The 27,789-nt window shown below is 42.5% G+C and overlaps 2 long non-coding RNA genes and 1 pseudogene across 3 annotated transcripts; all 3 read left to right on the top strand.

Moving 5' to 3' along the window:
* The window catches only part of LOC122941948, a 123,452-nt pseudogene that overhangs the window by 25,690 nt on the left and 69,973 nt on the right, over nucleotides 1–27,789 (top strand).
* On the top strand, nucleotides 24,663–26,153 carry LOC122941484. 2 transcript variants are annotated; one of them, XR_006390459.1, is made up of 4 exons: nucleotides 24,663–24,901; nucleotides 25,180–25,341; nucleotides 25,816–25,965; nucleotides 26,095–26,153. It is a non-coding gene; the product is annotated as an uncharacterized LOC122941484 (long non-coding RNA). The 2 variants fall into 2 exon arrangements; XR_006390458.1 differs by lacking the exon at nucleotides 25,180–25,341.
* On the top strand, nucleotides 26,418–27,783 carry LOC122941481. Its single transcript, XR_006390455.1, has 3 exons — nucleotides 26,418–26,480; nucleotides 26,564–26,658; nucleotides 27,728–27,783. It is a non-coding gene; the product is annotated as an uncharacterized LOC122941481 (long non-coding RNA).

The following is a 27,789-nucleotide window of genomic DNA, read 5'->3' as shown; positions in this document are numbered from 1 at the left end:
CCCAGAGGTGGAAGGTTGCATATCCACGTACCTCGACTATATAACCCCTGAACACCCTACAATAGTGAGGGGACACGACCACCGGCTCCCTACACCAGACACGGAGGGAGTCAGGGTCACCTGGGATCCAGCAAACAGAAAATAACAGATAAATGTTCAGCACTTAACTTTGTAGCAGACTGGAAAACAAGATCAGCATGCACACACACTCACTCCAGGAAGTAGTATAAGCCGCCCAGTAATGCACCATGGGGAGGAATTTAAAGGGAAGCAATCAGTCCAACTCCATGACAGCTGAGAGAGGCTAACGAGATGAGGAACTGAACAGCACAACAAAGAGAACTCAAGGAGGAGGTTCTGAAAGGCCTCTGTCAGAGCTTCTCAGCTGTCTGGTTGTGACACATTGGCTGTATGTTTGGGGTTGTTGTCTCGCTGCGCAATACATTTGGAGCCAATCAGACGCCTTTCTGATGATATTGCAGGATGGATAAGTTTCTGCTTGTATTTCCTGAGGACACCGTTAATCATGATGAAATTCCCAACTCCGCTTGCTGATATGCAGCCCTAGATATGCAAGGAACTTCCTCCATGCTGCACTGCTACCTTCAGACACTCAATATTGTAGCACTTTACAGCCCTTAAGTGAAGAAACTGCCTTCTATAATTTTGACTTATCAGTCCTTAGCACCTGTTGCTATTTATTTACACCCCAGTTCCTTTATTTGTATGCAGTGTTAAATCTCTCGAACTTGTTTCCATGTCCATGTTCAAGATGTGGCTTTTTGGCCACAATTCATCAATGAAGACCACTGCTGGTAAAACTTCTCGAATAAGTAGATGTGTATACCTGGGTCTCACTAGTTTCTGCCATTTCTGAGCTAAGGCACTGCTGGACATCTTCCAGTTTCAAACGGAATTAAGCAGGATATTCCTTTGTTTTGTTTTTTGGCATCTACAGTAATGAACATGGTCAAGTAGCCTACTCAATGCTGAGAAATACAGGCAGATAATTATCCATCATACAATGCCATCAGGGAGGTCTCTGATTGGCTCCAAGTTTATTTTGCAGCTGGACGACTCCAACCATCCAGCCAATGTCATTAAAAACAAGGATTCCTGGAAGTGATTAAATGGCCAACACAGAGCCCTGATCTCAACATCATCGAGTCTGTCTTGGATTACATGAAGAGACAGAAGGATTTGAGCAAGCCTTTATCCTGCATTTGTTGTTAGTTCTCCACAATATTTGGAACTACTTCCCTTCTGAGTTTCTTCAAAAACTGTGTGCAAATGTAACTAGAAGACCTGATGCTGTTGTGACGGCAAAGGGTGGTCACACCAAATATTGATTTGATTTAGATTTTTCTTTTGTTTATTCACTTTACATTTTGTTTTTGAATTGAAGCATCATTTGAATTAGGTGCACAGAAAGTTTTTCCATCATCCTCTGTTCTTTCTCATGGTGCGGTATGGTTTAATTATTTGATCAAATCAACCCCTCCCATATTATTATTGTATTCTTGGATACATACACAAGTGTGGTACTATGTTAGCCAGTAGAAAACAGGTTTATTTGTCTCATTAAAGGGAACCTGTCACGTTGAAGATGGTTTCTGAGCTGAAGACAGCATGTTATAGAGCAGGTGGAGCCGAGCAGACTAATATATAGTTTTAGGGGAAAAGATTCAGTGAAACTTGTAATTTATTCATTTTTTTTCATGCTTATTCTGTCAAGGAGGTGGTCCTATCAGTTATTGACAGCCTTCTCTCTATGACTGTGTATACAGAGACATCTGTCAATCACTGATAGGACCGCCTCCTTGACTTCAAAATCCATAATGATAAGGTACATAAATTACACGTTTTACTGAATCTTTTCTCTCAGAATTTTTTTCCTACTGAAAACTATATATCAATCTGCTCAGCTCCTCCTGCTCTATAACATCCTCCCTGCAGATGAATTTGCATTTTGATGGTGACAGGTTCCCTTTAAGAGAAACAAAAAAGAGTCTTGCAGGTCTGATACCCTTTAAAGGGAGTCTGTCACCACATTTTAGCATGTTAGACCGATCAAATAGGGTTATGTGATCCACCCAGAACATAAAAACGGTACCTTTGTTGTAGAAAACTGACTTTTCTTTTTGCCGAAAATGAACTTATAAGATTATGTTCTGAGCCCTCTCAAGTGCCCAGGGCGGTCTCTCAATCCTCGGAGCCCCAGGCAGCACCTCCTAAACGGCTCATAACCCCGCCCTCCGTGCGCCTCTGCCCGCCCGTTTACTCCCCTCCCCTGTCCTTTTCCACTGTGGCTGTGCGGTCCAAATCGTAGCGGGCGCATGCGCAATGCGATGCCCGCTCCTGGCAGGGCATCGCAATACCTACTGCGCATGCGCCCGCTACGATTTGAACCGCACAGCAGCAGTATATATACAGTATATATATTAGGCAAGTTAAGTATTGTGTGTGTATATATATATATATATATATATATGTATATATATATATATATAGTATATACAAAGGATAGAAAACTTACATCACTGATTGAGTTAAAGGGGTTGTCTCATCATGGACAATGGGGGGCATATCGTTAGGATATGCCCCCATTGTCTTATAGGTGCGGGTCCCACCACTGGGGCCCGCACCTATATCGAGAACCGAGCCCCGCAAGGTGGTGGCTGGAGGACTCCGATCTGGCCACCACCAAGCCAGCTCCCCATAGAAGTGAATAGGAGCGTACCGCGCATACGCGGCCCCCCCTCTCATTCATTTCTATGGGGCCGACGGAAATAGCCGAGCCAATGCTTGGCTATTTTTACGGCCCCATAGAAAATGAATGGAGGCTGCATGCGCAGTGTGCCCTCCTTCACTTGCAGGGCTCAGTTCTCGATATAGGTGCGAGACCCGCACCTATAAGACAATGGGGACATATCCTAGCGATATGCCCCCATTGTCCATGATGAGAAAACCCCTTTAACATCATCTGACAGGGACACATCAGCTGGGGAGTCCGTTTCAGTGACAGCGGTCAAAGTCTCAATCGGGAAAACATTTGTACGCAAACTGTCCTTTTGTAGGTGAACTTCCACGGCTGACTGAAAAGTTCCAGCTTTTCTACTGTTTTAATCAAAGATCTTCACCCCATTGCGGAATTTAGCCAGCTTATATAATCTATAATGGTCACTGTGTATATCTTGTTTATCTGTTATTATTCTGGACCTTGGAGGCCGATTCACAAAGACACCCTATTACCATCTAGTATCCTAAGTTATATTACAGTAGGGAGGAGGTACATCTAATTAAACATGCAAGAAGTTACCTTTGGAAGCATACTGACAGGAATTTCAGTCATTATTTTATCAGAGTAAACAGGTCATGGGAGTAAATTGGGTATTCCAATGTTTGCTTTACCTACACCTATCCATGTCATGGCTATTGATGCTACTCCCCTGATTGGTGGTACAGTGAGGTCATGTAACTCTGAAATTTCTCTAACCATGGGTCTGTGTCACTCTGAGAGATGTTCTCTTTTAGCCCTGGAGAACCTACCGGTTGAGGTGGTACTAGGGTTGCCTTGGCTCCGTTTACATAACCCCACAATAGATTGGTCCAAAGGAGAGTTGGTGAAATGGGGACCTATGTGTGACTCATGCTTGTCCGTGGTCCAGGCTGGGGTTTCAGTAAGGTCTAATACATTACCCTCAGTTATTAAGGAATATTCTGATGTATTCTCATCCTCTACTCCAGAGGTTCTACCCCCCCCATAGACCTTATGATTGCGCCATAGAGCTAATAGAGGGTGCCAAATTTCCTAAAGGGCGAATTTATAATCTTTCTAAGCCCAAACGCAAGGCTATGGAAGATTATATTAAGGAGAGCCTTGCTAAAGGGCATATTAGACCTTCAGTCTCTCCTATAGGAGCTGGGTTTTTCTTTGTTAAGAAGAAGGATGGTGGTCTTAGGCCTTGTATTAATTACCGGAGATTAAATAAAATCACTGTCCAAAATAGATACTCTCTCCCATTGATTCCGGATTTATTAAACCGAGTTCTGGGGGCAACCTGGTTTTCAAAGATTGACCTAAAAGGGGCATACAATCTAATCCGAATCAAGGAGGGAGACGAATGGAAGACAGCGTTCAATAATCCGATAGGACACTTTAAATATCAGGTGATGCCTTTTGGACTCAGCAATGCCCCAGCTGTGTTCCAAAACTTAATGAACGATCTTCTTAGGGAGTTCTTAGGTAATTTTATTATTGTCTATCTTGACGACATTTTGATCTTCTCTCCTGATTTCGAATCTCAAGTGTCTCATGTCAAACAAATATTAGAGGTGTTAAGGGAGAACCAGCTATCCGCTAAGCAAGAGAAATGTGTCTTTGGTGTACAGGAGATACTGTTTCTAGGGCATGTGCTGACTCCTCACGCCTTTAAGATGGATCCTGGTAAGGTTTTGGCAATTAAGAAATGGGTAAGGCCTTCATCCTTAAAGGCCTTACAACGTTTTTTGGGGTTTCGCTAATTACTATCGTAAATTTATCATGAATTTTTCTGTAATTGCTAAACCATTGACCGACCTTACTAAGAATGGAGCGGATTTGGAGAATTGGTCTACCAAGGCCATTTCTTCATTTGAAACATTAAAAAAGGCATTTAGTAGCGCTCCCATTCTGATCCAGCCTGATCAGGAGAGACCCTTTATTGTGGAGGTGGATGCGTCCGAGGACAGCGCAGGAGCAGTCCTTTCACAAGGTCCTGCTAGCCTCACTAACCTGAGACCATGTGCCTTCTTCTCCAGGAAATTCTTTCCCACGGAGAGAAACTACGACATAGGGAATAGGGAGCTGGCGGCTATTAAATGAGCATTTGAGGAGTGGAGGCATTTTTTGGAGGGGGCAAGGCATCGGGTAACTGTTGTCACTGACCATAAAAACCTAATGTTTCTCGAGTCTGCTAAGAGGCTGAATCCCCGGCAAGCCCAAAGGGCTCAGTTTTTTGCCCGTTTTAATTTCTCCATTACGTTCAGGCCGGGAAGTAAAAATGTGAAGGCAGACGCATTAGCTCGGAGCTTCCATGCTTTTCAACCCACTGAGGCACCGCCTGAATCCATCCTACCAGCAAACATCTTCTTAGCGGCTCTAACCCAGGATATCTCGGCTCGCATTAAGGCTGAACAACATCTGGAACCGGCATCCACCCCAACAGTTAAGTTGTTTGTTCCCGTACAATTTCGTCTCCAGCTGTTGGGGGAGTGTCACGATTCTGCCTTTTGTGGACATCCTACGTGTCAGCCTGTGAGGTTTGTGCCAGGTCTAAGACACCTAGGACTAGCCCTGCTGGTAACCTACGACCCCTACCCATTCCCAGTTGCCTGGTCCCATATCTCGATGGACTTTATAACTGACCTACCGCTGGCGGAGGGTAAGACTGTGGTTTGGGTAGTGGTCGATAAGTTTGGCAAGATGGTTCATTTCAATCCCCTGTCTAAACTTCCGAATGCAAAAACCCTGGCGTCTATTTTTGTGAGAGAGATTGTTCGTTTACATGGCATCCCGGAAAATATTGTTTCTGACAGGGGTGTGCAGTTTGTGTCCAAATTCTGGAGGGCCTTCTGTCAAAGATGTAAAATTGAATTGTCTTTTTCTTCCGCCTACCATCCTGAGAGTAATGGGCAGACTAAACGCCTTAATCAGTCTGCGGAACAATTTCTTGAGGTTGTATGTTGCTGATGACTAGCAGTTACGGGTCAAATTCCTTCCGTTGGCTGAATTTGCTTTGAATAACTGTGTCAATTCTTCTGCTGGGGTCTCCCCTTTCTTTTGTAACCATGATTTTCATCCCCGTTTTCATTCTGGGTCGTCCGTCTCCTCCTCTAACCCTGAAGTGAATAAACTCTCCTCCGAACTGTGCACAGTTTGGGCCCGGGTTCAATCGAACCTAGAAAAGGCTCAAAGTTCTTAAAAACTGAAGGCCAATAGGAGACGTTCAAGGGGGGTAAACTTTAAGGTTGGGGATAAAGTATGGTTGGCCTCCAAGAATCTATCTCTCAAGGTAGCTTCTCGAAAATTTGCTCCTCGTTTTATTGGACCGTATAAGATCACGGAGGTGATTAATCCGGTATTGTTTAAGTTGGAGCTGCCCGCGTCCATTCATAATGTATTTCATAAATCTCTACTTAAAAAGTATTTTGAACCTGTTGTACCATTGAAAGCCTCGCCTCCACCGGTTCTTGTTAGTGATGCTGTCGAGTATGTGGTGTCTAAGATAGTGGATGTCAGGAGAGTGTGTAATTCCTTACAGTACCTGATTCACTGGAAGGGGTATGGACCCGAAGAGATAGCTTGGGTACCCGCCAGGGAGGTTCATGCTCCTAGACTTGTTCGAAAATTTCATTTAGAACACCCTGAAAGACCATTGCCTGAAGTCTTGGGTCCAGTGGCCCCTCGTAAAAGGGGTGTACTGTCACGGGGCGCCAAAGGTGCACTCGGTCTCCCATCAGCCACAGACCTGCTGCTGAGCTTCGGGAGCGAGGATCTGTGTTTGGCCTCATTCCCATGACGGCTTTGCTAGCTGGGAGGCTCCCTGCTCCTAGGTCTGCCTTGAGCGCTGAGCTGATCACTCGGTGCTCGACTTGTCTGTCTGTCGGTCATGTGATGCTGGCCACGTCACATGACCCTCAGACCTCACTATAAATTCTGTCAGCCTGCTGGCCACAGGTTGCCTGTTAATTCTAGGTTCCTGGCTATTTGTTGGACTACTGAATACTCACCTGATCCTGTTCCCGGACGATCCTTTGCCTGCTCCTCCTGGTATTGTGACCTCGGCTCCTACCTAACTACTCTTTGCAGACTCCTCTGGTACTTCTCTACTCCTCTGGTACTTCCAAGGACAAAAAAGATAAAGTGAAGTCTCAAAGGAAGCAGCTGTTCCTGGGTGATTCAATCATAAGAAGTGTGGAGCTTAAAGAAAATGGTTTTGTGAGATGTCTCCCTGGGGCTACTGCTAGAAGAGATAGAAGACGTATTATTAATATTGTTAAGCAAGCAAAGCAGGAAGGGGACGTGCATGTTCTTGTCCATCTAGGGACAAATGACCTGGCTTGCAAAGAAGTGTCAGAGGTGAAAACATCTTTTATCACACTTGGTAATGACGTACAGGATTTTGCATCCACCATTTCATTTTCTGAAGTTCTGCCTGTGCATAATGTTCAGAATGATAGGCAGAGGCGCATAAAGGGGTTCAACATATGGCTTGGTAAATGGTGTCAAGAGCAAGGATTTGGCTTTGTTTCTCATGATAGCTCTACTTGGAATAGAAAGGAACTGTACAAAATAGATGGTTTGCATCTTTCTCTCAAAGGAACAAATGTACTTAGTGAACAACTCCAAGAATTTGCAAAAGAGTATTTAGTATTTAGTATTTAGGAAGGGGGGGGCAAAAGAGTGAAAATAAAAGAGTCCAATTGCCCCCCGAAACAAGGTCAGAAGCACAGAGGTTAAGAAATGATAAGCTCAGAGTCCTGTCTACAAATGCTCGCAGTTTAGGTAAAAAAATCAATGAACTTGGGTCAATAATGGCATCTGAGAATGTAGATTTAGTGGCTGTTACGGAAACATGGTTTAATGAAAGAAATGACTGGGACATAACCATACCAGGGTACTCTTTATACAGAAGAGACAGAGAAGGCAAGAAAGGAGGAGGAGTGGCCCTGTATGTGAAAGAAAGCATTAAATCTAACCTAATACAAGTTGGTGAGTCCAACATAGAGTCAGTTTGGGTTACGTTGCAGTTTGCTAATCATGCAGTAACTCGTGTAGGTGTGATATATAGACCACCTGGTCAAGTTAAAGAACTAGATGATCTACTAGTTGAAGAAATAGCTAAAATGACAATGAAAGGAGAAGTTATCATTATGGGAGATTTCAATCTTCCAGATATAAACTGGAAAACCAAAATAGCAAGTTCTACCAGGAGTACAGATATTCTAAATTCCCTACTGGGGTTATCCCTACAACAAATAGTTGAGGAGCCAACCCGGAGGGAGGCCATTTCGGATTTGGTATTCACAAATGGGGATTCGGTATATGATGTCATTGTAGGCGAAACCTTGGGATCTAGTGATCACCAGTCAGTGTGGTTTAATATAAGAACTGTGAAAGAGTCCTACCACACAAAAACAAAAGTTTTAGATTTTAGAAAAACAGACTTTTCAAAAATGAAATTAGTCATAAATGAGTCCTTATCAGACTGGAACGGATTACATGGAGTCCAGGAGAAATGGGACTACTTAAAAGGTGCATTATTGAAGGCAACAGAAAATTGCATTAGACTTGTCAGTAAAAGCAAAAAAAGGAAGAGACCACTGTGGTACTCAGCAGAAGTGGCCCAAATCATTAAAAAATAAAAAGCTAGCATTTTGTAATTATAAAAAAGAGCAATGAAGATAAGGAAATCTACAAGATTAGGCAGAAAGAGGCCAAGCAAGTTATAAGAACTTCTAAAGCGCAGGCAGAAGAAAAACTAGCTCAGTCTATGAAAAAAGGGGATAAGACATTCTTCAGATATATAAATGAAAAAAGGAAATTAAAACAAGGAATAACTAAATTAAAAACAAAGGACGGAAGGTATGTAGAAGAGAATAAAGGGCTAGCCGACTGCCTTAATGAATACTTCAGTTCAGTTTTTACAAAAGAAAAAGAAGGAGAAGGACCTCCACTAGAAAGGATGACTAATAAATTGTTTGATGCATGTGTCTTTACAGAGGAAGATGTTCTAAGTTTGCTGTCTAAAGTGAAGACAAATAAGTCACAGGGGCCTGATGAGATACACCCAAATTATTAAAAGAGCTTAGTGGTGAGCTGGCAAAACCGTTAACAGATTTATTTAACCAATCATTAGTAACAGGAGTCGTCCCGGAAGATTGGAAATTGGCAAATGTCGTGCCCATTCACAAGAAAGGTAGTAGGGAGTAATCGAGCAACTATAGACCAGTGAGTCTGACATCAATAGTAGGCAAATTAATGGAAACCCTATTAAAGGATAGGATTGTGGAACATCTAAAATCCCATGGATTGCAAGATGAAAAACAACATGGGTTTACTTCAGGGAGATCATGTCAAACAAATCTTATAGATTTTTTTGACTGGGTGACTAAAATAATAGACGGTGGAGGTGCAGTAGACATCGCATATCTAGATTTTAGTAAGGCTTTTGACACTGTCCCACATAGAAGACTTATCAATAAACTGCAGTCATTGAGCATGGACTCCCATATTGTTGAGTGGATTAGGCAGTGGCTGAGTGACAGACAACAGAGGGTTGTAGTCAATGGAGAACATTCAAAACAAGGTCATGTTACCAGTGGGGTTCCACAGGGATCTGTACTGGGACCAATTTTGTTTAATATCTTCATAAGTGATATTGCAAAAGGCCTCGATGGTAAGGTTTGTCTTTTTGCTGATGACACAAAGATATGTAACAGGGTTGATGTTCCTGGAGGGAAACGCCAAATGGAAAAGGATTTAGGAAAACTAGAAGAATGGTCAGAACTCTGGAAACTGAAATTTAATGTGGATAAGTGCAAGATAATGCACCTGGGGCGTAAAAACCCAAGGGCAGAATATAGAATATTTGACACAGTCCTGACCTCAGTATCTGAGGAAAGGGATTTAGGAGTAATTATTTCAGAAGACTTAAAGGTGGGAAGACAATGTAATAGAGCAGCACGAAATGCCAGCAGAATGCTTGGCTGTATAGGGAGAGGTATAAGCAGTAGAAAGAGTGAAGTGCTTATGCCGCTGTACAGAACACTGGTGAGACCTCACTTGGAGTATTGTGCGCAGTACTGGAGGCCATATCTCCAGAAGGATATAGATACCTTTAGAGAGAGTTTAGAGAAGAGCTACTAAACTAGTGCATGGATTGCAGGATAAAACTTACCAGGAAAGGTTAAAGGACCTTAATATGTATAGCTTGGAAGAAAGAAGAGACAGAGGGGATATGATAGAAACTTTTAAATACATAAAGGGAATCAACTCGGTAAAGGAGGAGAGCATATTTAAAAGAAGAAAAACTACCACAAGAGGACACAGTTTTAAATTAGAGGGGCAAAGGTTTAAAAGTAATATAAGGAAGTATTACTTTACTGAGAGAGTAGTGGATGCATGGAATAGCCTTCCTGCAGAAGTGGTAGCTGCAAATACAGTGAAGGAGTTTAAGCATGCATGGGCTAGACATAAGGCTATCCTTCATATAAGATAGGGCCAGGGACTATTCATAGGATTCAGATATATTGGGCAGACTAGATGGGCCAAATGGTTCTTATCTGCCGACACATTCTATGTTTCTATGTTTCTTACTCTCCTGGCTTCTCCTGACCATTCTTTGCTTAAGGGCGTATTACCTGTGAAAGAACCATCGCAGCGGTACATGGCCATGTACTAAAAGTTCATCCACCTACTCACGTAAGACCAAGAAGCGCTGTGAAATTCACGTAAGTGAAACAGCTGACATAGGTCTCCCACGAGAGTGCAGACGGGATCCACACAGACAACTGGACCCGACACTAATACAGCGGGGAAAGACTGAAGCGTGGGACGCCACGACAGAAAACCTCCCGCAGACCTAACCGAGTGAATTCACACGGGAAACAGTGAGTAACATTAACTCAAGTGGAACCATACTGAACCGCTGTACGCAAGGCGGTATATGCACGGCGACATCAGACGTGCTGGACTAGTGACTTTCCCACCTCCAGTTTACTCAGAAATTGAGATCACTATAGGTGATGGATAATTGAACTCAGCTCACCTTTAAATACCTTTTCTCTACCCCATACGGTGGCACAAGTTTTTATTTACATGCATTTAAGCTTATGTGAAATTTATATGTGAATAATACCTGCGACTATTCCAAGCACAATATTCAACAAGTTCTGTGTAGCTCCGTCACGGACGACTGTGATCCAATAGCCTACCCAATTGGGGGGACACGGATGCAGCCCTCTGTGCGTAGCACTTCAGACCTCTGTGCCTTAAGAATACTCCACTCGCTTGACTAACATTGAGATATATGCTTTTTATTATATTTTTTATATATTTTATATGAATTTTACCTTGGTGCATCCAATATATAGTGTTGATTGTTTAATAAATTTTTATTCAACTTCCACATGCAATCCGATTGTTTTGAGTGCCGGTTCCATCCAGTCTATATTACATTGATCAGAATCAGGGGGTTCTTCTTTGAACCTGTGCACCTGTCGTGTCGAATCACAGTGAGCCACCTGCACAGCATCCTTTGCAAACATTCTTTGCTTAACTCTTTGTACTGTGTAGCTCTCTTGGTTCTGACCCGGTCCGTTCACGTTCCGTATTTTGTCTTGTCTGTCTTCCCTGCACATATCCTAAGTAAGGGACTGTCGTCCAGTTGTCCCCTGTCATCAGGACTCGTGAGGCAAGTAGGCAGGGCCAGGGGTGAGGGTGGAGCGCAGTGGTCACTATCCTTCCCCCTGTGTGTGTGTGTGTGGACGTGACCGTTACACCCGAATAGCAATTATAGTAACTCCATGATCACCATGTAGTTCATGCATGTCATACTCACATATCCTAATTAGATGATTTATTCATATAATTGTGTAATAGAGAACTATATAATATTTCATTATGCACTTGTATTTGCATACTTTCTTCCATATACCAATACATATTGACACTCAAGTTTACTAAGTTTGACTATTATTCTTAGACTTTAACTTTTGGGAGACATGAGTATGCCTTGACCATCTTTGGTCATCACTCCCGTATAAACAAAACATGAGAGGTCTACCATAAAGTAACTTAATAATCTTGAAAACCTTACAAATTTAGTAGGAATACATATAATATTCATTCACATTAAGACCAAAATAGTACTATCATGTATAAAATATATCATATCTTCCTATATATGAGGATATAGTTCTATATGTGTGTGTAGTATCAATAATAAATCATTATTTATAAATATATAGAACCTAGAACCACTTTCGAAAAAACAAAAATAAAACAATCTTATAAAAAGTAAATCCCATAAAAATATTACCATAAAACATTTGTAAATTAAATTGAAACATTTACCTGTGGATCTTTATGATTCTATATACTGGATCATCAAATATTTAACTTAATCTAACATAATGTTATAGAACCTTCAACCTGTAACACTAGGATCAAGTGTCTTCTTGTACATGTGTGGCAGAAACTGAAAAGAATGGGGTGGTATTAAACAAGCAGGAAGTGCTCAAACCCACATGCAGTTGTGCATATATACAGGGGAGCAAATCCTGCACTTGTGGCCCGTTGCTAATGACGATCCCCATCAAAAATGCATACAGTGGAGGATGCCCGCAGAAAACCACAAGTACCACAATAGACATCCTACACAAGATAGCAATTATGTGGATGTGATAATCTATATAACAATATAACAAAATAATAGCAAAGATAGGTTCACTCTGCGGTCTTACTAAACCCTCAAACTGATTTTAAAATTGAGAGATTAGCCAACATGTCCTACGGTGTAGGACATGTCTGAGCCCGAGCACCGCGTCAAGGTTTCTCAAGTAGCTCGGGACCTAACACTCACTCCCATTGCTAGCATGGTTACAATGGAGGTAATTGGAGGTAACTGGTGAGTTGTCAGTGAGTCGGCCTCATGCTCCTGTAATTTGCCCACTGGCTCCTGGTAATGCCCGTACGGCACAGATAGGTGAGTGTTAGGTCCCGAGCTACTTGAGAAACCTTGGCGCGTGTTCGGGCTCAGACATGTCCTACACCGTAGGACATGTTGGCTAATCTCTCAATTTTAAAATCAGTTTGAGGGTTTAGTAAGACCGCAGAGTGCACCTGTCTTTGCTATTATTTTGTTACATGTGTGGCACATTACTATTATAAGGTCTCAATATTATCCATATTCTTAACACTATTTAGACAAATTTCCTTTATCTTATTTCCAGTATAAATGTTTAGATATATAATTGGTTAACACAAATAATGAAATATGTTATATAATCCTACAATATATCTAATATGTAATTATAAATAATATGACCTCTTTTAACTACTTAAAGAGGATCTTTCACCTGGCAAAAAATTGTGAACTAAATATGACATATACAGCGGCGCCCAGGGATCTCACTGCACTTACTATTATCTCTGGGTGCCGCTCCGTTCTCCCGCTATGCCCTCTGGTATGTTCTGGGACTTGGTTATAGTAGGAGGAGTCTGCCCTGGTTCTCCTAGGCGTCTCCTCCTCCTAGGCTTGTAGCGCTGGCCAATCGCAGCACAGAGATCACAGCCTGGGAGAAATGAGCATTATAAAAGAAATTTCAGTTATAAACCTGAAATACTTCATTTGTGGACCACAAATAAACAATAATTTAGTATTTTGCTTAAACTTAAGATCTTTGAATTTCTAGAATTTGGCCTTTCCATACCATTAACCTATTCTTAGACAAAAGATCACCAATGTCATTATGTGCTCCTGTCCATCAACTGAACACAAGAACCATGCTTCACAATGTAAGTTCAAACATTTTATTTTCTTATATTTAGTGTTATTCTGGTAGTCAAAAATTATTACATGGATTAACAGTTTCATTACTAGACATTCCATACAATTCTGAAAGTTATTTAGTAATGTGGAGAAAATAGCTATGAAAGGAAAATTTTGATGTCAGTCAAATGCTGCTTTTCAAGAAAATTTCCACTGGAGAAAATATAACAATTGAAAATAACATTAGATACAACAGAAACATATTTCCCAACAATATTATCTGTATAAAGAATATACAAAAATCTTATTCTTCTATTCTCTGACCTCCTGCAGTATAGAGAGAGGATTGTCTTTAGACAAAATAGAGAATAGGATCCTGTTACTTCTATAATTAGCTTCTGTCTTCTATACCATAGAATTCCAGCTACTAAAACTTTATACATTTTATTTCTTGTTGCCTTTAACATATATATATAGAATCAACCTCTACGTGTCCTTGTACAAAAATAGAAAAGAGAGGATGGAGCCATACTTTAAATGTTTTATCCTACAATGTGCTAATCTTACAAGAAGAATCACATTCCTCTGTATACTGTACACTTATGTATACCATATAATAATTATGCCATACATTGTCTAATAACTAATTATAACTTTTATGTAGCTAACTGTAATGGGAAAAATGAAATCTTATCCTTATCCAGGCCAAAACCATCACCAATATGTCTGTCTTTAATAGACTTATTTCTAGCCAATGCTTAAACCTCTTCTTATAACTTCTCTGTTGATGAGATCCCGGAATATCCTGCTCAATGTGACTGTTTTAGAAATTTCTAAAACTTTTAGTTCATTTAAGAAATCCATTGACTGCATTTTCTTAAATTTTTCATCAATAATGGCAGGATAATCACATTTAAAACCCATCTGGTTTTCAATGTCTTTACCTTTGGTCTCTAGACTTATATTTCCCTTAGATATCTGAGCCCTCTGTAGATCCTGCTCTGGAGTCGGTCTATTTGTAGATGGCTGACACTAAGAGTTATGTTCATTTACAGTTGGCATCTGTGTATTTGTATCTGTGACTGGTTTTATCATATGACAGGGTTTAAACATTACATGTAATTTTCTGCATTTATCATAAAAAGTATCTTTGCTTTTTTAATATGTATATGATATTTGAGTCTTCTTAGGCCGGATTCTGATTTTTACATCTACCGGTGTTCTATCTATACTTCTGATATGTGATGGAGACATGTTCTGCCTCATTTGTTTCCTCATAATGTCCAGAAACTTTGCAGCCTGAAATAATGATTGTTTCTCTGAAGCCAACATTAATATAGAAGGCTCTAAAATGTTTTACTTTCTGACAAACATGTGGATGATATATGAAGGTTTGGCATTCTCAATCACCACTTTGTATGTCCGTTCAAACATGGACATAAATCCAAATGTGGATTCCTTTCTGCCAATTTTTAATTCCTTTAGAATTTCATATGTGGGCATGCTGTCACTACTAGTGCACCAAATAAACTCTTTTAATCTTTGAACATCATTATGAAAAATCCACAAGTTTGAATCATTATCATCAACCTGCTTCATTGTACTCTAATGTATATCTTGTACCTATATACCATGCATGGAACCATAACACAAACCCCTATGTAAACACTAGAACACCACACAAAATGGTAAGCAAAAACTTTATTACATCATCCAACATGTGGACATATACATATAACATGAATAATAAAAAAACATATACTGAACAGAGTGCGAGGATTTGGAGGATAGATCCCTCCAACCACAGGGACAGATATTCATCAATAATGAGGCTCAACAGTCACAGTAGTGCATGATAAACACAGGCCCACAATGCTGAAGTTAAAAGGTGCCAGCAGGCATCCTCCGAAAAAACATATCACTGAAGATATCAGCAATAAACCCACAATGGGAACTGCCAAGTCAACCAAATATAGACTAAGAGCTATAATGCAAAAGATAACACAGACCCAGGTTGGAGGGAGCAGCCCAATGTCCGTTTCACAGTTGCACTTTTTCACAGGGCCCTGTGAAAAAGCGTGACTGCGAAACGGACGTTGGGTCGCTCCCTCCGACTTATTAAAGCTTGATAAATCTTTTTGAGTTCACTCTTTCCCCTCTTCAAGTTTTATATAGCAGTATTGTGGCTCGCCAATTGTAATATCATGCAAAATGTTATATAATTATGTATGAAAAATATAAAACTCATTTGATAATTCTCTCCAAATCTAGAGAATTTTGAGTAAGGAACACCCGGAGGACTCATTCACCAGGATTCAACTAGAGTTCTATAAAAAAAATAATACGATTTATTTTCAGTCTTCATAAACGTTGATTACTTACAAAAATAGTTTAGGAAAAGTCTAAATCTATTGTCCATGTGTGAATATGAAAGTCCATAGGCCAGAAATCCTCTTCCAAGGCTCCACGTGTTTCCCCCACCATCCTCAGCAGCAACCACCCCCAACAGAGTGAGTGCAAGAAGACGACCCCCTTGTCTGTCTCTGTCAATCATTTATACCATAGATACAGGCGTGTCTTACTAATGTATGGGCTTCACATTGTCATATATGGAGACTACAAATATAGGTCTTGACATCCTCATACAGTCCTCCCATCGCCCTTGTGTATCACTATAGATGGTGTTAGAGTGTAGTGCAATAAATCCTTTATATTAAATACCAATTAATTTTATCACATATTATTTAACAAAATGCCACAGTCAACACCGACCACAGCATCTAAGGGTCAAATGGCTGGGATTTAGTACCTATGTGATCACCTTGACTTTCAGGTATGCCGTTTGGTGAGAAATCCTTTCCCGTACATGCACATAGAAAAAGGATTAACCAATAATACATGGACAGATTATACTGTATATATAGTGCATCCGATACACGTGAAATGTGCGTGTGTGTATATACAGACACGCAGACACGGAACCCTTGCGGTCGTGGGCATAAGCCCTTAGTTAGTAACTTCATGGTTGTTCAGCTTTCTGTCTCTCCCAGCAGTCTACAAAACCGGCTTATTTACAATGCTGATCTTGCCCCTACACAGGGATAACATACCCTGACAGCCATAGTTTATGCATTCTTTGCAATCAGGAGGTGGGAGATGAAAGTGTGCCGGTCTCCAGCGTCATACACAGCAGTTAGAGGCATGCTGGTGAAAGACGTACCGGGAAGTTGATACATCATGTGCGCTGATCTGATCGGTCATGCAGAGCCCCTCTCGGCTGATTCACTCCATGCTCTCTGCCCTCATCTTCCTGCTCTGAGCTGTTGTCATCGGTTATGTAGTTACAGTTAGTCATAGCAGATCTCCAGGCTTAGAACCAAACTGTTCATTCATTTATGATACCCCTGGCCAGTGCAGGGAGAATGACGTAGTGCTGCTAGGTATACCGAGAGCTTCCTGCTCAGCTGTCTGGTGGCGACTCTTTCGGAGGAGTTGGCTGATTAGCATATGATGCCAGGACATTGTAATTACCCTGTTTTCTTTTTTTCTTTTTTTTCTTTTTTATTAATTATATTCAGGAAGGTTCTTATTTGTTTAATGGCCTTTAGTTAGGTCTCTTTAACTCTCTTCCACAAACATTTCAGACTTTAAGTCTTTGTTAATTTACAGGTCATAAGAATTCTAGCAATACCCGGCACAAACATTTCAGACAAGTCTTCATTAACAGGTCAGGATAGCTTTATTAGATACAGTAAAGTCCAGAGGATCAGATCACTGCATCTTTACACTTTAGATAGATACCTGTGTTAACCTCCTCATGGAAGTATCCAGTGAAAGGTATAGCTGCAAGACCACAGAAGCGCAGCACAGAAAGAGTTGATACAAACTGAAGGTAAAAGTGTGAAGAGGAGCAGAACATTCACTTAGGAGGCCTGTAGGGTGATAATTATCAATGACATCAGGCGCTTGTACTGATCACCAGACAACAAGGCACGACGGACATGGGGGCAGTCCTGTAGGCTAGGTTGTAACCACAGCACTCGTCCGTTTATGGCTCTAATGGGTGCACGTCTCTAGGTGGAAATCCCTCTATCTTGGGGATCAGTGAGTATCCTTATCACAGTATTCGAGACAGCACGCCAATGACGTATTTTATTGCTTGCTTTATTAGTACATTTCAACACCAGTGGCACATATTAGTGCTTAGTGCAACGTTTCGGGCCCAAATCTGGTGCCCTTCTTCAGGCTGTCGACAAGGCCGACCATGTGTGGAGCTACAGACATGGGGGCAGTATTAGTGTGCAAAGGGGTGGAGCACTGCTTATGACAGTTACCACTACTCCACATCAAGAAGACCCAAAAGGTGTACCCCAGGAGCAGCCGATGCTGGAGATTTCACCACTTCCTAGATTTTGTGCAGAGCTGTGTAGAGCAGGCAGCATAAATGTTGAGATCTCCTTAACCACCTCAGCTCCCCTAGCTTAAACACCCTTAATGACCAGACCACTTTTTACAATTCTGCACTACACTATTTTCACAGTTTATTGCTCGGTCATACAACTTACCACCCAAATGAATTTTAACTCCTTTTCTTCTCACTAATAGAGCTTTGATTTGGTGGTATTTCATTGCTGCTGACATTTTTACTTTTTTTGTTATTAATTGAAATTGACCGAAATTTTTGCAAAAAAATGTCATTTTTCACTTTCAGTTGATTTTTTTTCAAATAAAACTACATTTCTGTATATATATTTTTCTCAAAATTTATTGTTCTACATGTCTTTGATAAAAAAAATGCAATAAGTGTATATTTATTGGTTTGCGCAAAAGTTATAGCGTTTACAAACTATGGTACAAAAATGTGAATTTCCGCATTTTGAAGCAGCTCTGACTTTCTGAGCACTTGTCATGTTTCCTGAGGTTCTACAATGCCCAGACAGTAGAAACATCCCACAAATGACCCCATTTCCGAAGGTAGACACCCTAAGGTATTCGCTGATGGGCATAGTGAGTTCATGGAAGTTTTTATTTTTTGTTACAAGTTATCGGAAAATGTTTTTTTTTTTTTTCTTACAAACTCTTATATTCCACTAACTTGTGACAAAAAAATAAAATTTTACATCAACTCACCATACCCCTCACGGAATACCTTGGGGTGTCTTCTTTCTAAAATGGGGTCACTTGTGGGGTATTTATACTGCCCTGGCATTTTAGGGGCCCTAAAGCGTGAGAAGAAGTCTGGAATCCAAATGCGTAAAAAATGCCCTGTGAAATCGTAAAGATACTCTTTGGAATTTGGGCCCCTTTGCGCACCTAGGCTGCAAAAAAGTGTCAAACATGTGGTATTGCTGTACTCAGAAGAAGTAGGGCAATGTGTTTTGGGGTGTATTTTTACATATACCCATGCTGGGTGAGAGAAATATCTCTGTAAAAGTCAACTTTTCACATTTTTTATACAAAGTTGTCATTTTAGAGAGATATTTCTCTCACCCAGCATGGGTATATGTAAAAAGACACCCCAAAACACATTGCCCAACTTCTCCTGAGTACGGCGATACCACACGTGTGACACTTTTTTGCAGCCTAGGTGCGCAAAGTGGCCCAAATTCTAAAGAGCACTTTTAGGATTTCACAGGGCATTTTTTACGCATTTGGATGCCAAATTACTTCTCACGCTTTAGGTCCCCTAAAATGCCAGGGCAGTATAAATACCCCACAAGTGACCCCATTTTGGAAAGAAGACACCCCAAGGTATTCCGTGAGGGGCATGGCGAGTTCCTAGGATATTTTTTTTTTTGGGCACAAGTAAGCGGAAAATGATATATTTTTTTTCTTACAAAGTCTCATATTCCACTAACTTGTGACAAAAAATAAAATTTTACATGAACTCGACATGCCCCTCACAAAATACCTTGGGGTGTCTTATTTCCAAAATGGGGTCAATTGTGGGGTATTTATACTGCCCTGGCATTTTAGGGGACCTAAAGCGGGAGAAGTAGTTTGAAATCAAAATGCGTAAAAAATGCCCTGTGAAATCCTAAAGGTGCTCTTTAGAATTTGGACCCCTTTGCGCACCTAGGCTGCAAAAAAAGTGTCACACATGTGGTATCACCATACTCAGAAGAAGTAGTGTAATGTGTTTTGGGGTGTATTTTTACATATACCCATACTGGGTGAGAGAAATATCTCTGTAAAAGACAACTTTTCCCATTTATTTATATATAGAGATATTTCTCTCGCCCAGCATGGGTATATGTAAAAAGACACCCCAAAACACATTGCCCAACTTCTCCTGAGTACGGCAATACCACATGTGTGACACTTTTTTGCAGCCTAGGTGCGCAAAGGGACCCAAATTCCAATGAGTATCTTTTAGGAGGGCATTTTTAGACATTTGGATTTCAGACTTTTTCTCACGCTTTAGGGCCCCTAAAATGCCAGGGCAGTATAAATACCCCACATGTGACCCCATTTTGGAAAGAAGACACCCCAAGGTATTCCGTGAGGGGCATGGCGAGTTCTTAGAAGATTTTATTTTTTGGCACAAGTTAGCGGAAAATGATTTATTTATTTTTTTCTCACAAAGTCTCCCTTTCCGCTAACTTGGGACAAAAAGTTCAGTCTTTCATGGACTCAATATGCCCCTCAGTGAATACCTTGGGGTGTCTTCTTTCCAAAATGGGGTCATTTGTGGGGTGTTTGTACTGCCCTGGAATTTGAGGGTCTCCGCAATCATTACATGTATGGCCAGCATTAGGAGTTCATGCTATTCTCCTTATATTGAGCATACAGGTAATGAGATTATTTTTTTCGAAAGAAAAAATGAACGGTACAGATTTTTTCATTCGCGTCGATCAATGTGGATGAAAAAATCTCTGCCCAAAAATGTGCAAAAAAAAAAAAAGGAAGGGAAAGGCGTCTGCCAGGACATAGGAGCTCCGCCCAACATCCAAACCCACTCAGCTCGTATGCCCTGGTAAACCCGATTTATCCATTCACATCAATCAATGTGGATGAATAAATCATTGCCTGAATATTATTATTTTTCTTTATACAAAGTGTTTGCCAAAACATATGAACACCGCCCCTCAGCTCATAAGCCTCGGCAAGCGTATCTTTTTTACTGCAGAGGAGAAATCTCGTCTTGCAGCGCCGCATACACCGACTTTTGTGTAATCTGACAGCAGCGCAATGCTTCTGTCAGAATGCACATCAGTGCTGCAGCTGGTTCATCGGTTTGTCCACCTAGAAGGTAAAAAAACAAAACAGGCCACAATGCAATAAATTTATTAACATTAACATTATATAACATTTGAAACAGAACATTAACTTTTATCAACTTTATTGAACTTTTGGAACATTAACTTTTTTGCTTACCTGTGATTTTATTTTATTTTTTACCTTTATAGGACAAACCTCTCCTTTCCCATGGGACAATGTGCAAAGCGCAAATCGCCCAGAGATGTGGCGAAGAACATTATGCACTTTGTCCCAGGTGAAAGGAGAGGTTTGCAGCAGCTGTGAGTGAAAGGGCCCTAAGACCCCTGTGTGCCTGTCCTGTGTCACGCAATCCCTACACTAAGTGTACCTGTGTGTGTTACCTCCAGAAACACTCCCCTAAGCATAGGGCAGGGTGGTCAGGGCACTCAGGACAGAAATAGCGGGTGTCACGCCTTATTCCACTCCTGCTACAGACACAACATCTTTTTCGGGGTGACGCTTGGGTTGAGGTACCAGCAACGACATTGGGGAAATGTCACTCGTGTAGACGGCTCACTACACGGGTGGTTGGGGCCACGGAACCTCCTGGATACAGGAGGTTCTCGATGATCTCTTCCTGAAATTTGAGGAAGGATCCTGTTCTCCCAGCCTTACTGTAGAGAACAAAACTATTGTACATAGCCAATTGAATTAGGTATACAGACACCTTCTTATACCAGCGTCTGGTCCTGCAGGAAAGTAAATAAGGAGCCAACATCTGGTCATTGAAGTCCACTCCTCCCATGAGCAAATTATAGTTGTGGACACAGAGGGGCTTTTCTATGACTCTGGTTGCTCGTTCAATTTGGATTGTCGTGTCTTCGTGAATGGAGGAGAGCATGTAAACGTCACGCTTGTCTCTCCATTTCACCGCAAGCAGTTCTTCGTTACACAAGGCAGTCCTCTCCCCCCTTGCAAGACGGGTGGTAACGAGCCGCTGGGGGAAGCCCCGGCGACTAGGTCGCGCGGTGCCCCAGCAGCCAATCTGTTCTAGAAACAAATGCCTGAAGAGGGGCACACTTGTGTAGAAATTTACCACATAAAGGTGGTACCCCTTGCCAAATAAGGGTGACACCAAGTCCCAGACTGTCTTCCCGCTGCTCCCCAGGTAGTCAGGGCAACCGACCGGCTCCAAAGTCTGATCTTTACCCTCATAGACATGAAATTTGTGCGTATAGCCTGTGGCCCTTTCACAGAGCTTATACAATTTGACCCCATACCGGGCGCGCTTGCTTGGGATGTATTGTTTGAACCCAAGGTGCCCGGTAAAATGTATCAGGGACTCGTCTACGCAGATGTTTTGCTCAGGGGTATACAAATCTACAAATTTGGTGTTAAGGTGGTCTATGAGGGGCCGAATTTTGTGGAGCTGGTCAAAAGCTGGGTGGCCTCTGGGACGAGAGGTGCTATTATCACTAAAGTGCAGGAAACGCAGGATGGTCTCAAATCGTGTCCTGGACATGGCAGCAGAGAACATGGGCATGTGATGAATTGGGTTTGTGGACCAATATGACCACAATTCATGTTTTTTTGTCAGGCTCATGTTGGGGAGAAGACCCAGAAAAGTTTTAAATTTGGAAACTTGGACAGGTTTCCACGGAAAGACTGGGCATAAAAGCTTCCCGGGTTGGCGGCTATAAATTGAGTGGCATACCGGTTTGTTTCTGCCACGACTAAGTCCAAGAGCTCCGCAGTGAAGAACAGCTCAAAAAACCACAGTGCCGATCCGATCTGAGCTGTCTCAACCCGAACTCCAGACTGGGCGGTGAAAGGGGGAACTACTGATGCGGCTAAAGTTGGGGTCTGCCAATCAGGGTTTGCCAACACCTAAGGGACTCTAGGGGCTCTACAGGCCTGTCTGTGCGGTGGCTGCGATTGGGGAACTACTGCACGTGCCACCGTACCAGCTTCAACTGCCCTTCTGGTGCTCGTCACTTCACCATGTTCTACGGCAGTGCTGGTACTAGGTCCAGGATGGGCTGCGCTGCTGGTGTATGCCTCACCATGTAATCCGACAGCGCCAGCCCCACTCTTCTGCTCTTGAAGCGGATCCTGCGCAACCTGTGGTCTAGCAACACGGGGCCGGAATTTAAGTCAGACTGCCACTGCTTTCAACAGGTGATCCGCTGGATTCGTCAGATGAGGGTTCCCATTCCTCATCCGACTGGGTCAGAAGCCTGTAGGCCTCTTCAGAAGAATACCCCTTACTTGCCATTTGGTCAACTAAATTTAGAGGGTATGCCCTGAGACTACCCAAGAAAAAAAGCAAGCCTGTCTTACAAATGGGAGGCTAGCGAAGTACCGGAGGCCGCTGCGATTGATAAAAAATATCAAAACAGATTTTTTTTTTATTGACACAGCACTTGTAAGGTGATTGTGCAGTGATAAAAAAAATAAAAAAATTTGTCACTGCGGCGGGGCGGGCGTGGGTGAACGCACGTGTGGGCGACCGATCAGGCTTGATCGGGAAAACACTGCGTTTTGGGTGGAGGGCGAGCTAAGGTGACACTAATACTATTATAGATCTGACTGTGATCAGTTCTGATCACTTACAGATACTATAAAAGTACCAATGCTGATTAGCAATACGCTAATCAGCGAATCAGTGACTGCGGTGCGGTGGGCTGGGCGCTAACCGATGCTAACTACCTACTAAAGGGGCCTAAACTATCCTAAACCTAACAGTCAATACTGGTGGAAAAAAAATGTGACAGTTTACACTGATCACTTTTTCCCTTTCACTAGTGATTGACAGAGGTGATTAAGGGGTTAATTGGGGTGATGGGGGGTGATCTGGGGCTATGTGTGGTGTTTGGTGTACTCACAGTGATGTGTGCTCTCTGCTGGGACCAACCGACGAAAAGGACCCAGCAGAGGAGCAGAGAAGCCATTTAACACATTATATTCATGTGTTAAATGGCTTCTGATTCGATTTTTTTTAAAAGTCTCCAACCTGCCAGCGCTGATCATTGGCTGGCAGGCTGATGACGAACTTCTCCTGCGACTTTTCCCGGCCCGCATTGCGCATGTGCGGGCCGGCTATGCTCGAAATCTCGTGTCTCGCGAGATGGCACGCCGATGCGTCAAGGAGGAACAAACCGACCTCCCGCAGGACGCATCCCTGCGTTAGGCGGTCGGGAAGCGGTTAAAGACAACAGCTATGTATGGAGACTTCTTGGAAGTGCTCCATGGTATGGAGTCTTACAGGTAATAACCCATGGTAAAATAATCTGCAAAGAGGCAGTGTCAGACTGAGGTGCCTAGGGCCCACCAGTGAAATTCATTCTGGGGGCCCACTATAAAGCTACATGCATATACTACCTGCCCATACTAACCAGTTTTTATATGGACATAGGCAATGTAGTGTATAGCATCTCAGCCAGCCGAATTATATGTCAGTCTACTGTGCCACTTGTGCAGGGAGTGGGGGACTACGGGCTCACCTTGCACAGGGACCCATCGGGGGATTCACCTGTGCCCCTGTGGGCCAGTCCGAGCTTGCAAAGAGGTATCTCCCAAGGAAAGAGAACCATCTCACTAGTGCCACCCTGTGGAAGTGGCTCCCTATGAGTTAACATGACAAAAGGCAAGCACCACAAAACAGCTGTCCACGGATGGATATCCGCCATGGCTTATTAAAAAATTGGATTCTGACTCATAGGGAATCATTTCCACAGGGTGGCGCTAGTGAGATGGATCTCCTTCCTTGGGAGAGACCTCTGTGTATATCAGGCTCATGAAGCGCAAGGATCTCTATTGCCTGCTCATAAGGGAACAGAGCCTGGACTCTGACTCCTCCCACACATGATCACATGGTCATGACATAATGAAAGGTCCTTTAGCCCACTAGCCTCCCCGTCCCCCATACATGCAGTCTCCAGCTGTGCAGATGGAGGTATGTGTACAGTCACCGCCATTGTCTGTCAGGATTACTGGAGGCGTCATTAACCCCTTCACTACCAGCCCTCTCCCTGGATCCGCTCTCCCTCTGGGGCTGACACTGCCCTCTAGTCCCTTCTTCAGGCTCTTTCCAGCAGTGAAGGTGCAGTGGTGAGGCTGCCTCCCAACTGTCCCAGATCCGGTGGGACAGTCCCAGAACGGCTGAGGTATGTCCTGCTGACAACTGTTTCTGTGCCGCAGTGCGCTATCCTCCCGTCTGGTCTTCTCCCTCATCAGGAAGTGAGGTGAGATGTAGACATGGCAGAACATTCCTCAGACAACCATTAATAACCTCACTGATAGCGGCCGAGGTGTGTAAGTGCGGGGATTTCTCCGCCTGGAGCTCATACTCCATACTGAATACATCCAGAGGTTTTGAATATTTAGTTTCCATTTTTTCTCATTTGCATATCATTAACATATCTGTCCATCCTGTGATTTCCAGAATTCCACCACTTTTCCTTCTTGGTGTGACAATCTCAGTGCTGAGGAGTCTATGTATAATAAGCCCAGGACGATCTGTATTTGGGGTAAATCCTGAGATCCCAGCTGATAGGATGAGGGTAGTCTCAGCTCTGGATCTATGACGTCACCTACCAGATTACAGGTAAGGGTGCTGACTTCACGGTTGTGCTGCATTTTCTTCCAACAAAAGAAATCACAGCAGACATAAATAACATTGATCTAATTCTATTTTATAATTAATGTCATTCAGTTTTGCTGTGTGTGTGGTTTGCATGATCTCTTTTTGCTGGTAGAAAAGATGCCATAAATGCAGGTACGTTGCTGCTAAAAACACATTTTTTTATGTGTTTTTTGTTGGTGTACCAAAAACGAGCAAAGTGGCAACATGTGGCAGCATCCTTATCCTTGCATCACCGTTGCTAGCGGCAATTGACTATAATATGTAGTATGGAGGTGTAACATGCTTTGTCCAGAAACCTGGAGGAACGGCCTTAACTGGATATTCAGCATCTACACTTTATTATCTCCTCCGATGTCTCCTCTTATTATCTCCAGCAATTGTATTTTACATGGGATTTTGTAGGATTTTACATTGTCTCATCTTCTCTCCATTCAGGTTCCTACAATATAGGATCCGCTCAGTGGATATCTTCTATATAAGATCCTTCTCCTGACTGACCCGTCAAGAATGGATAGGGACAGGGACAAGATGGCGGAGAGTATAATAAATCTCACCCTAGAGATCCTCTTCTGTCTTACTGGAGAGGTGAGAGATTCTGATGATGTCACATTACATCATCTTATCTATGTTACTAACAGATGGACATGACTGGAGAGATGAGGGACTCTGGAGATGTATGGAGTGATATTTATTACTGTGTCTCTTCATAACCAGGACTACACAGTGGTGAAGAAGACCTCTAGTGAGCGCTGTCAGGACCCTGTGTCTGAAGGATGGGGAAGAACCCTGAGCCCAATCACAGGGCCTCCACCTCACCCCCTGATACATAAGAAAATCAATAGAGAGAAGATCCTAGAACTCACCAACAAGATGATTGAGCTGCTGACTGGAGAGGTGACACTGCTGGGAATGCTGGGACATTATACAGGAACGCTATGAAGGGATCTGGGTGATGACTGTATCATTGTGTTGTCAGGTTCCTATAAGGTGTCAGGATGTTACCGTCTATTTCTCCATGGAGGAGTGGGAGTATTTAGAAGGACACAAAGATCTGTACAAGGACGTCATAATGGAGGATCACGGGCCCCTCACATCACCAGGTAATAGACATGACTAAATCCTCACGTCCTCTCATTATCTGTATGTAAGGAATGAATTCAGTCACTAGATGTGTTTTCTACAGTTAAGGAAGACAGAAGCACACCGGAGAGATGTCCCAGTCCTCTTCTTCCACAGGATGGTTCAGAAGAACATCACAATGTTCCACAGGATGATCAGGTAGATGGAGATAAGGTCTCATGAAAGGTTTCCTATGATCTGTAGGGGGCTGTGAAGATCTTGTCTTCAGTCTGGTTTTATCCACCAGTGTTATATGTTTTATCCTTGTATAATAAGAAAGGTGGAGATGGCAGGAGTACAGCTGACCATAGACATTACATGTTGTCTGAATCTATTTACAGTTTTCTGGCTATGGAGACTGCTGACTGGAATAAGGAACCAACAGGTTGGATTTATACAGGAGACCTGCAGATAATTGTGTGTAACAAAGCGGATGTGGATCCGCTTTGTCTCTTACAAAGATTTGACTAGGAGCAACTCCTAAAGGCATTATCCAAGTGGCCCCCTGGTTTTCACCCTTTAACTCCTGTACAAGGATCTGGACTCTGCTGCAGAGGATCCACCAGGACTCTAACTCTTGAATTAGTTTCTGTAAAAGTGCCCCCACTGTGGTCAAGGGACACTTGTAGAACCATAGTCAGGGAGAGGCTGAGGGCAGGCAGAGTACATGCAATACGGTAAACAGTCAGATGTCAAGGCAGGCAGCTCAGGGTCAGAACTGAGATCAGGCAGGGGTCAGGTCAGACAGCTAAGGGTCAAATCTAGAAGTCAGGCAGAAGACCATAGAGAAAACAGGCAAGCAAGCTAATGTCTCAACTTTAGTTTACTAGAAACTATTGCTCAGGTGCCTTCCCATGGCTGTGAGAGATTATTGTGCATGTGTGCTTAACCTTTATGAGTTGGTGAAAACATGTGCATGTGCCTTATGAGCAACAAGTGCCACTGTCATCAGGAAGCAGACATCAGCCTATATGGGAGGACAGCGTTTCTCCAGCAGCCAGAACCACTAGGCAGGGGGAGAGGAACTCCAGTGGGACAAGACTCTAGAGCCGTGAAGCTTTAAATTGGGTGAACAGGGCAGCAGGCATGCCCACCAACAGAGGAGTGTCTGTAAGCATATACTGCAACCATAACAGAAGACTGCTGTCATTTTGGTTTTCTGGTCATATAAAACATTCCACTCAACTTCTCCAAATGTCTGATGACTTTTACAATATTTATTTAACAGCTTCTGAATCCGGGTGAAGATCTGAACAATATTAAGGCTACAGAGACATATGTGGGGGGTGA

This window comes from Bufo gargarizans, chromosome 6, assembly GCF_014858855.1.
Source record: "Bufo gargarizans isolate SCDJY-AF-19 chromosome 6, ASM1485885v1, whole genome shotgun sequence".
In the NCBI taxonomy this organism is placed as follows: Eukaryota; Metazoa; Chordata; class Amphibia; order Anura; family Bufonidae; genus Bufo; species Bufo gargarizans.
The sequence above is the reverse complement of the archived record's forward strand: the minus strand, read 5'-3'. Positions and strand labels throughout refer to the sequence as shown.